The 9525-nt window shown below is 42.8% G+C and overlaps 1 long non-coding RNA gene across 1 annotated transcript in view; it reads left to right on the top strand.

Moving 5' to 3' along the window:
* Positions 1-2701: 2701 nt before the first annotated feature.
* The window catches only part of LOC124043449, a 43746-nt gene continuing 36922 nt past the window's right edge, over positions 2702-9525 (top strand). The window contains exons 1-2 of the long non-coding RNA XR_006840320.1: positions 2702-2946; positions 3099-3288. This is a non-coding gene — a long non-coding RNA (uncharacterized LOC124043449). The remainder of the gene's footprint in view (positions 2947-3098; positions 3289-9525) is intronic.

Raw genomic sequence — 9525 nt, forward strand, 5'->3', positions numbered from 1 at the left:
TCCCCAGTGCATGTGCATAGCCCAGTGCAGTAAATTCCAGCTCCTCGTATTGGCCGGGCTAGAGTGGGCATCGAGCCAGATGCCATGAAGCCGGCTTTACGCATCTGGTCTCCAGTGCGTCTCCTCGGGCCATCGTACATGGCACCAGCCTTACGCATGGTGTCAACGGTTCGCCAGCACAGCCCAGTGCGGGCTATTCCACCTTGCCGCACTGGCCTGGCTACCGGGAGCATTCAACCAGGTAAGGTTGGACAGGCTCGGTGCTCAAGAGCTCCAGTGCGCCTGCCCGGTCCGGTCTATCCAGGGCCACCTCCACGCACCACCCCTCCGGTGGCAGCCCCCTGCACCAGGCTGTCTCTCTGTCTTCTGCCTACAGGTGCTCCTGCCTGTCCAGCGCTGCCAGAGCCTTCCTCCTGTCCTGAGCTGCTAGAGTCTCCTGTCTGTCCTGAGCTGCTAGAGTCTCCCGTCTGTCCTGAGCTGCTAGTCTCCCGTCTGTCCTGAGCTGCTAGAGTCTCCCGTCTGTCCTGAGCTGCTAGAGTCTCCTGTCTGTCCTGAGCTGCTAGAGTCTCCCGTCTGTCCTGAGCCGTCAGAGCCGCCAGGAGCTGCCGGAGCCGTCAGTCAGCCAGGACTGCCAGAGCCGTCAGTCAGCCAGGAGCTGCCGGAGCCGTCGGCCAGCCAGGAGCTTCCGGAGCCGTCAGCCAGTCAGGACCTGCCGGAGCCGTCAGCCAGCCAGGAGCTGACGTACACACAATCTAGTAAAGGAATGGGATAAGAATATATAAGTATAAAATATATGGATGAGCAGTGACAGCGCGGCAAAGATGCAATAGATAGTGAATGATACAGTATATAAATATGAGATGAGTAATACTAGATATGTAAACATTCGTAAGTGGCATTATTAAAGTGACTAGTGTTTCATTTATTAAAGTGGCCAATGATAAAAAGTCTGTAGGAAGGCAGCCGGGGACCACGCAGCCGTCATACCACCCAGGAAGGAGACGCGTTCTGTCTGTATCCTAGAGATGAACGTACTTTGGTGTGAAAAGTGCTAATCAATCCCAGAACAACAGCAAAGGACCTTGTGAAGATTCTGGAGGAAACAGGTACAAAAGTATCTATATCCACAGTAAAACAAGTCCTATATCGACATAACCTGAAAGGCTGCTCAGCAAGGAAGAAGCCACTGCTATAAACCGCCATAAAAAAGCCAAATGACGGTTTGCAACTGCACATGGGTGAAACAAAAATAGAACTGCTTGGCCATGATGACCATCGTTATGTTTGGAGGAAAAAGGTGGAGGGTTGCAAGCCGAAGAACACCATCCCAACCGTGAAGCACGGGGGTGGCAGCATAATGTTGTGGGGGTGCTTTGCTGCAGGAGGGACTGGTGCACTTCACAAAATAGATGGCATCATGAGGCAGGAAAATTATGTGGATATTTTGAAGCAACATCTCAAGACATCAGTCAGGAAGTTAAAGCTTGGTCGCAAATGGGTCTTTCAAATGGACAATGAACCCAAGCATACTTCCAAAATTGTGGTAAAATGGCTTAAGGACAACAAAGTCAAGGTATTGGAGTAGCCATAACAAAGCCTGACTTCAGTCCTAAATCAAATTTGTGGGAAGATCTGAAAAAGAGTGTGCGAGCAAGGAGGCCTACAAACCTGACTCAGTTACACCAACTCTGTCAAGAGGAATGGGCCAAAATTCACCCAACTTATTGTGGGAAGCTTGTGGAAGGCTACCCAAAACATTTGACCCAAGTTAAACAATTTCAAGGCAAAGCTACCAAATACTATTTGAATGTATGTAAACTTCTGACCCACTGGGAATGTGATGAAATAAATAAAAGCTGAAATAAATCATTTTCTGTATTCTGATATTTCACATTCTTAAAATAAAGTTGTGATCCTAACTGACCTAAAACAGGGATTTTCTCTAGGATTAAATGTCAGCAATTGTGAAAAACTGAGATTTAATGTATTTGGCTAAGGTGTATGTAAACTTTCGACTTCAACTGTGTTGTAAGGGGCTTAATACAGCTGGGGGTACTAGAGGGTACTCTGGTGAAGCCTTGGGAAATAAAGAAATATAGTTTAAGTGAATTGGGGAGAGGAAGAATAAGAAACAAGAAAGGGATGTAAATTGCTGTTACATGTGCTGACATGATTAAAAGTGAAGTAAACCGTACCTTTCTCGTTGTTGTTTATATTATAAGCTCTTAGAAGGGGTAACACATGTCGCACATAGGTGGTCGAACGTTGAACTCTTCATTGAGGCAATGCTGAAACATTAATCCATTGGGTGCATCAGTGCAACATTTTCAGCTGTGCTGAAATAACAAAGGAAAGAAATGTTAATGTGCACATTCAGCATGCTATGGTGTGAAATAGGCTATTAGAAGTGCTGTCTTTATTTTATAACTGATAAGTGATGCCGAGTTTGGCGTGCTTATCAATGCACAAGCACCATTCCCCCCACTCCTATCATAAAATATATACAATAATGTATTAATCTAAGTCATACAAGAGTCTTAATGTGCGTGAAGTATAAAATGCATTCTGTCATTACTAAATGTGTAACGTGATATTTTAACATGACTACATTTTAACACAAAAAAAACATTTTATTAAAATATGTAATCAGTCTTCTTCCTCAAATGATGGGGATGATGACGCAATCTTTGCAAGAGGGAGGTAATCTGATTATATTGGTCGTCATCTCATGGCTCGGACATTTCATTCGCGATAAATGGAGTTAACCGTGAGTTATGCCGCGTTCATAACAACTGGCACTGGGGAAAAAAGGAACTCGGAATTCCAAGTCGAAACTCAGGCATCCTTCTCGAGCTGACTTCCCGACCTGAAGATCACTGACGTCATGATTTAAACTCGTTAGCATTCCCCGGAGCAGGTCAGATATGTTATGTACCTGGCTAAAAGGTGAGCCACTTTCGTATGACCGGTTATCCCAAATTGAATTCAAGTTAGCCAAAGTTACCTAGCTAAATCCTCAAACTTTCTTCCTACGTAAAAAACAACAACAATTGTTTCGAAAGATCCATGTAAAACACGACTTTTCTCTGGGTTTTCAGTTGCTCGGTACCAGTAAGTAGGAGCAGCTGAAGAGAGGGATGCAGAAATAAAAATAAGATGGTTGAGAAGAGGTGGACATTGGAGGATAAAATGAGCCTTCTTCAGCAAGAAGAAAGCAGCTACTGAACTGCTCTGTGGCCACTCCTTCAACACCACTGCCAACCACAAAATGGACAAACACTGCAAACGGTAAGAGACATTAATTTGAAATGTAAGCACATTAATCTGTCATCCCTTCAACCCTAATTCACTTTCCACACTCAATTTTATTTCTTCACCTTCAATTTCCATACCTGTTTAGAGATTGACAACCATACATGATGATTATATATTGTGAGCTGTGAGTGTTTACAAATCGAATGTTTACGAACCGAACGATGTATAGTTTCAAAGTAAAAATATTCTGAGTGTAGTCTATTAATTTGACAGTGGTTACAATTCCCTAGAACCGTTCCTAGCTCTATACCAAAACAATTGGTGGGGTCCCCATATTATGATAGCGCGCTGAACTTTGGGCTTTCGAGACCTGCTCCCTGCTATTTCACTGAATGTTGAGTCAAAATGATCCCTCATTGGCCTGAATGGGGATCCAGAGGCCAGGCTTTTCACGTATTAAAAGGAAACATTTTAATTATTTAATAAATGGCATTAATATTGGTTTCAATGTAGTACGAGTCACGTGTGTAAACAAGTAGTTTCGAGTTATTTACTGTCAAATCTATAGTTTATATTTGTCCCAAAAAAGAATCTCCCTTGAGGTTTCTGGAGCATCTGTTTCGATTTTGGTTAGTATCCTTAGATGCCATTTTAAAGCGATACTAACCAAAATCAAAACAGATGCTCCAGAAACCTCAAGCGAGATTATTTTTTGGGACAAATTATAAACAATGCAATATTAATGTCAATACGCACAATAAGCTGACTAGGAAGTGATTTCACACAGTCAAAGTCACGCAATAAGAGCTACACTGCTAATATTTGTTTAAACTCTTTAAAGTTGTGTTCTGTGGGTGTCACTGAGTAAATTGATACCCCATGTCATTTATCCACAATCCATAGGTAATGCTGTACAGTAGGGATGCACGATATATCGGTGAACATAGCGGAATCGGATGTTATTAGCTAAAAATGCCAACATCGGTATCAGCCCGATGTCTAGTTTAATGCATATGTGCAAAACCGATGTCACAGCTGACGTGCATACCTATATAACTTAAGTACATGACGTAATGATGCCACGGAAAATTTGGTGCTACACGTGCAACACAGCATTCCTAACTTAGCCCTCAATGTCTGCTGTGTGGATCGAGCAGTCCACAAGTCGAGCAGTCATTTGAAAGAGTAAACACATTTCAGGGAGACAACTGAAATGCAAAATCCATTAACACTAAGATAATGGAATTAATTTCCCTTGACAATCAACCGTTTTGTCGTGGGTGATGTTGGATTTCACGACTGGTCGAGCACCGGTACACACTACCAGTGCGCTATTTTTCAGATGTTGCCCTACCCGAGTTACACAGTAACAGCATTACTGCTATTAGCTTCACGACATAAATGCCGTTTGGGTCTTTGCGTGTCAAAAAAGATACACATCACAAAATACTATCATTTGGCAATAACACAATTTGCTGCGTTAAATAATCTTTAAATTTGACACGTCAAATAACACAGTTTTATTATAGAATGTTCTGAATTTGCACGTGCAAGCCCAGCGCCACCACTACTATCAGTAGCACTGGCAAAGCTGGCAAACAAGCAAAGACTGGCCACTAACGATGTGTTTACAATTCTTCGTTGGTAATAAAGCATTATTTATTCGACCGCAACCTCTGGGGTAGCTAGCTAGCACCAATACAACCAGCCTGAAAGCAATGACCAGTTGAAACTGCAGTCATTTTCATTATTCTTAGCAATCCTTAAGTATTAGCTAGGTAGCCACTTGTTGTTTGCCTAATGAAATTAAACTTCAATTCATTAAAATAAATAGCTAGGCAGCTACATAACTCTGTTGCCTAAAGCTAGCGTTAAAAGCAGCCAGCTAGCTTCATCTGGTTAGTGATGCTCGACCGGACCGGGTTATATGTTGTGAAGCTAGCCACAATAAGGATTAGGCACAATAGTGTAATTTGAGGTTTACCTTCAAAATAAAAGTACCTATTTGAAAGTGATGCAGAAGTTTAGAATTGGTGGAATCATGCCATATTTAGACTAGATAATGTTAAACAAGGTTGGATTGTGAAGCAATGAAATCAGTCTACTCGGTTACACCTACAGAACACAACTGTGAAGAGTTTATGCAAATACACTACCAGTCAAAAGATTTAGAATAGTTTTAGAACACCTACTCATCCGTATTCATCGACCTGGCAAAGGTTTTCGACTCTGTCAATCACCACATTCTTATTGACAGACTCAACAGCCATGGTTTCTCAAAATATTGCCTCGCCTGGTTCACCAACTACTTCTCTGATAGAGTTCAGTGTGTCTAAACGGAGGGCATGATGTCCGTACCTCCAGCAGTCGCTATGGGGGTGCCACAGGGTTCAATTCCGTGCTGACTCACTTCTCTGTATACATCAATGATGTCGCTCTTGCTGCTGGTGATTCTCTGATCCACCTCTACGAAGACGACACCATTCTGTATACTTCTGGCCCTTCTTTGGACACTGTGTTAACTAACCTCCAGACGAGTTTCAATGCCAAACAACTCTCCTTCCGTGGCCTTCAACTGCTCTTAAATGCAAGTAAAACTAAATGCATGCTCTTCAACCGATCACTAACCCTAGTGGTTAGAGTGTTGGACTAGTAACCGAAAGGTTGCAATTTCGAATCCCCAAGCTGACAAGGTAAAAATTGGTTGTTCTTCCCCTGAATAAGGCAGATAACCCACTGTTCCTAGGCCGTCATTGAAAATAAGAATTTGTTCTAGTTAAATAAAGTTAAAATAAAAACTGGCTCTCATGAGGACTGCCACAGGAATGGAAGACCAAGAGTTACCTCTGCTGCAGAGGATATGCTCATTAGAGCTACCAGCCTCAGAAATTGCAGCCCAAATAAATGCTTCACAGAGTTCAAGTAACAGACACATCTCAAGATCAACAGATGAGACTGTGAATCAGGCCATCATGGTTGAATTGCTGCAAAGAAACCACTACTAAAGGACACCAATAAGGAGAAGAAACTTGCTTGGGCCAAGAAACATGGGCAGTGGACATTAGACCGGTGTAAATTTGTCCTTTGGTCTGGAGTCCAAATTGTAGATTTTTTGGTTCCAACTGCCGTGTCTTTGTGAAACGCGATGTGGGTGAACGGATTATCACTGCATGTGTATTTCCCACTGTAAAGCATGGAGGAGGTGGTGATATGGTGCATTGCTGGTGACACTGTCTGTGAATTATTTAGAATTCAAGGCACACTTAACCAGCATGGCTACCACAGTATTCTGCAGCGTTACGCCATCACATCTGGTTTGAGCTTAGTGGGACTATCATTTGTCTTTCAACAGGACAATGACCCAACACATCTCAAGGCTGTGTAAGATATATTTTACCAAGAAGGAGAGTGATGAAGTGCTGCATCAGATGACCTGGCCTCCACAATCACCCGACCTCAACCAAATTGAGATGGTTTTGGATGAGTCGGACCATAGAGTGAAAGAAAAGCAGCCAACAAGTGCTCAGCATATGTGGGAACTCCTTCAAGACTGTTGGAAAAGCATTCCAGGTGAAGCTGGTTGAGAGAATGCCAAGAGTGTGCAAATCTGTCATCAAGGCAAAGGTTGGTAATTTGAAGAATCTCAAAAATACAATATACACTGCTCAAAAAAATAAAGGGAACACTTAAACAACACAATGTAACTCCAAGTCAATCACACTTCTGTGAAATCAAACTGTCCACTTAGGAAGCAACACTGATTGACAATACATTTCACATGCTGTTGTGCAAATGGAATAGACAACAGGTGGAAATTATAGGCAATTAGCAAGACGCCCCCAATAAAGGAGTGGTTCTGCTGGGGGTGACCACAGACCACTTCTCAGTTCCTATGCTTCCTGGCTGATGTTTTGATCACTTTTGAATGCTGGCGGTGCTTTCATTCTAGTGGTAGCATGAGACGGAGTCTACAACCCACAAGTGGGTCAGGTAGTGCAGCTCATCCAGGATGGAACATCAATGCAAGCTATGGATAGAAGGTTTGCTGTGTCTGTCAGCGTAGTGTCCAGAGCATGGAGGCGCTACCAGGAGACAGGCCAGTACATCAGGAGACGTGGAGGAGGCCGTAGGAGGGCAACAACCCAGCAGCAGGACTGCTACCTCTGCATTTGGGCAAGGAGGAGCACTGCCAGAGCACAGCAAAATGACCTCCAGCAGGCCACAAATGTGCATGTGTCTGCTCAAACGATCAGAAACAGACTCCACGAGGGTGGTATGAGGGCCCGACGTCCACAGGTGAGGGTTGTGCTTACAGCCCAACACCGTGCATTTGCCAGAGAACACCAAGATTGGCAAATTCGCCACTGGTGCCCTGTGCTCTTCACAGATGAAAGCAGGCGAGATGAGATCCTCAGACCCCTTGTGAGACCATATGCTGGTGCGGTTGGCCCTGGGTTCCTCCTTATGCAAGGCAATGCTAGACATCATGTGGCTGGAGTGTGTCAGCAGTTCCTGCAAGAGGAAGGCATTGATGCTATGGACTACCCGTTCCCCAGACCTGAATCCAATTGAGCACATCTGGGACATCATGTCTCGCTCCATCTACCAACGCCACGTTGCACCACAGACTGTCCAGGAGTTGGCAGGTGCTTTAGTCCAGGTCTGGGAGGAGATCCTTCAGGAGACTCTCCACCACCTCATCAGGAGCATGCCCAGGCGTTGTAGGGAGGTCATACAGGCACGTGGAGGCCACACACACTACTGAGCCTCATTTTGACTTGTTTGAAGGACATTACATCAAAGTTGGATCAGCCTGTAGTGTGGTTTTCCATTTTAATTTTGAGTGTGACTCCAAATCCAGACCTCCATAGGTTGTTAAATTTGATTTCCATTGCTAATTGTTGTGTGATTTTGTTGCATATTCAACTATGTAAAGAAAAAAGTATTTAATAAGAATATTTCATTCAGATCTAGGATGTGTTATTTTAGTGTTCCCTTTATTTTTTTGAGCAGTGTATTTTGATTTAACACTTTTCTTGGTTACTACATGATTCCATATGTGTCATTTCATAGTTTTGGCGTCTTTACTATTATAATACAATGTAGAAAATAGTGCAAATAAAGAGAACACCTGGAATGAGTAGGTGTGTCCAAACTTTCGACTGGTACTGTATCTACGCGAGTCAGGGTTCTCAACTCTGGCATACTTAAAAAACAAGTACAGAAACAGACTCAATGCTGAACATGACCTCCGTGTTGCGCTGTCAAATACCCAGAATAGACAACCTGTGTGATTTGATCAATCAGTTCATTACAGTTCAGAATAAACAAAATATATGGTATTTTAACAGCAACAGTTCTAACCGATACTTTTTTCAACAATACTTCCTACAGTAAGATGTACAGTAGGCCTCATTTTTTTTCATCTGTATTGTTACTTATGGTTGCACTATCAAAAACTCAACCTGTGCGATGTGATCAATGAGTTTATTCCAGTTAAAATGTAAAATTATTTATTGTATTTTAACAACAATAGTTACACCCTAGACTGATGTAGAGAGTGTTTTTAATGGGAAAAAAGGGTATTTCATTGTTATTTGTTTTTGGTTTAAGGGAAATGAAATGTACCAGTATTTACGTATAGTTACATATTTTCATAAGCTTGGGTCTCAGGAAAATAGAAATTCTCATTTGGGTCCCAGGCTGAAAAAGTTTAAGAACCCCTGTTATCAACGTGCACCCAAAAATACGTTTGCGCAATGAGCACGTGTCTCTCAAAACATCGTTACAGTTGTTTAGCTAGCTGGCCAATTGTAGACATATTTAACGTTACATTGAAATCAGTAAAAACACCTCAAAACAAGACATGGTATCGAGAACAATCTGTAACAAGTCACTTACGATTCCCCACATGGCAGTTTCTGGTCGTTGTTGGTAGAATCACAACAACTTTGGCCGTTCTGACGATTGTAATTTACATAGGCTTTCTAGGGCAGACCAGGGCTTTTGGCACCGTTGGGTTGCTAGCAGTAGCCGATCGGCAGAGCTTGTGACTTCACACTCCAGACCGGAGACCGGGGGCCTGCAAAGACCACCTACATCAGTCAGAATACTTCACTATTGTAGTCATATTTTGTCTCTACAGCAAGAGGGCGCCAAATTATCAGGTTCTGGTTAGTTATTGTTCAACATACAGGCCTGGTCCAAATACATTGAAAATGCAGTATTATATGTCTGAATAGGTGAAAACTGACATTACAAGTTTTCCAA

Source organism: Oncorhynchus gorbuscha, linkage group LG09, assembly GCF_021184085.1.
Source record: "Oncorhynchus gorbuscha isolate QuinsamMale2020 ecotype Even-year linkage group LG09, OgorEven_v1.0, whole genome shotgun sequence".
Lineage (NCBI taxonomy): Eukaryota > Metazoa > Chordata > Actinopteri > Salmoniformes > Salmonidae > Oncorhynchus > Oncorhynchus gorbuscha.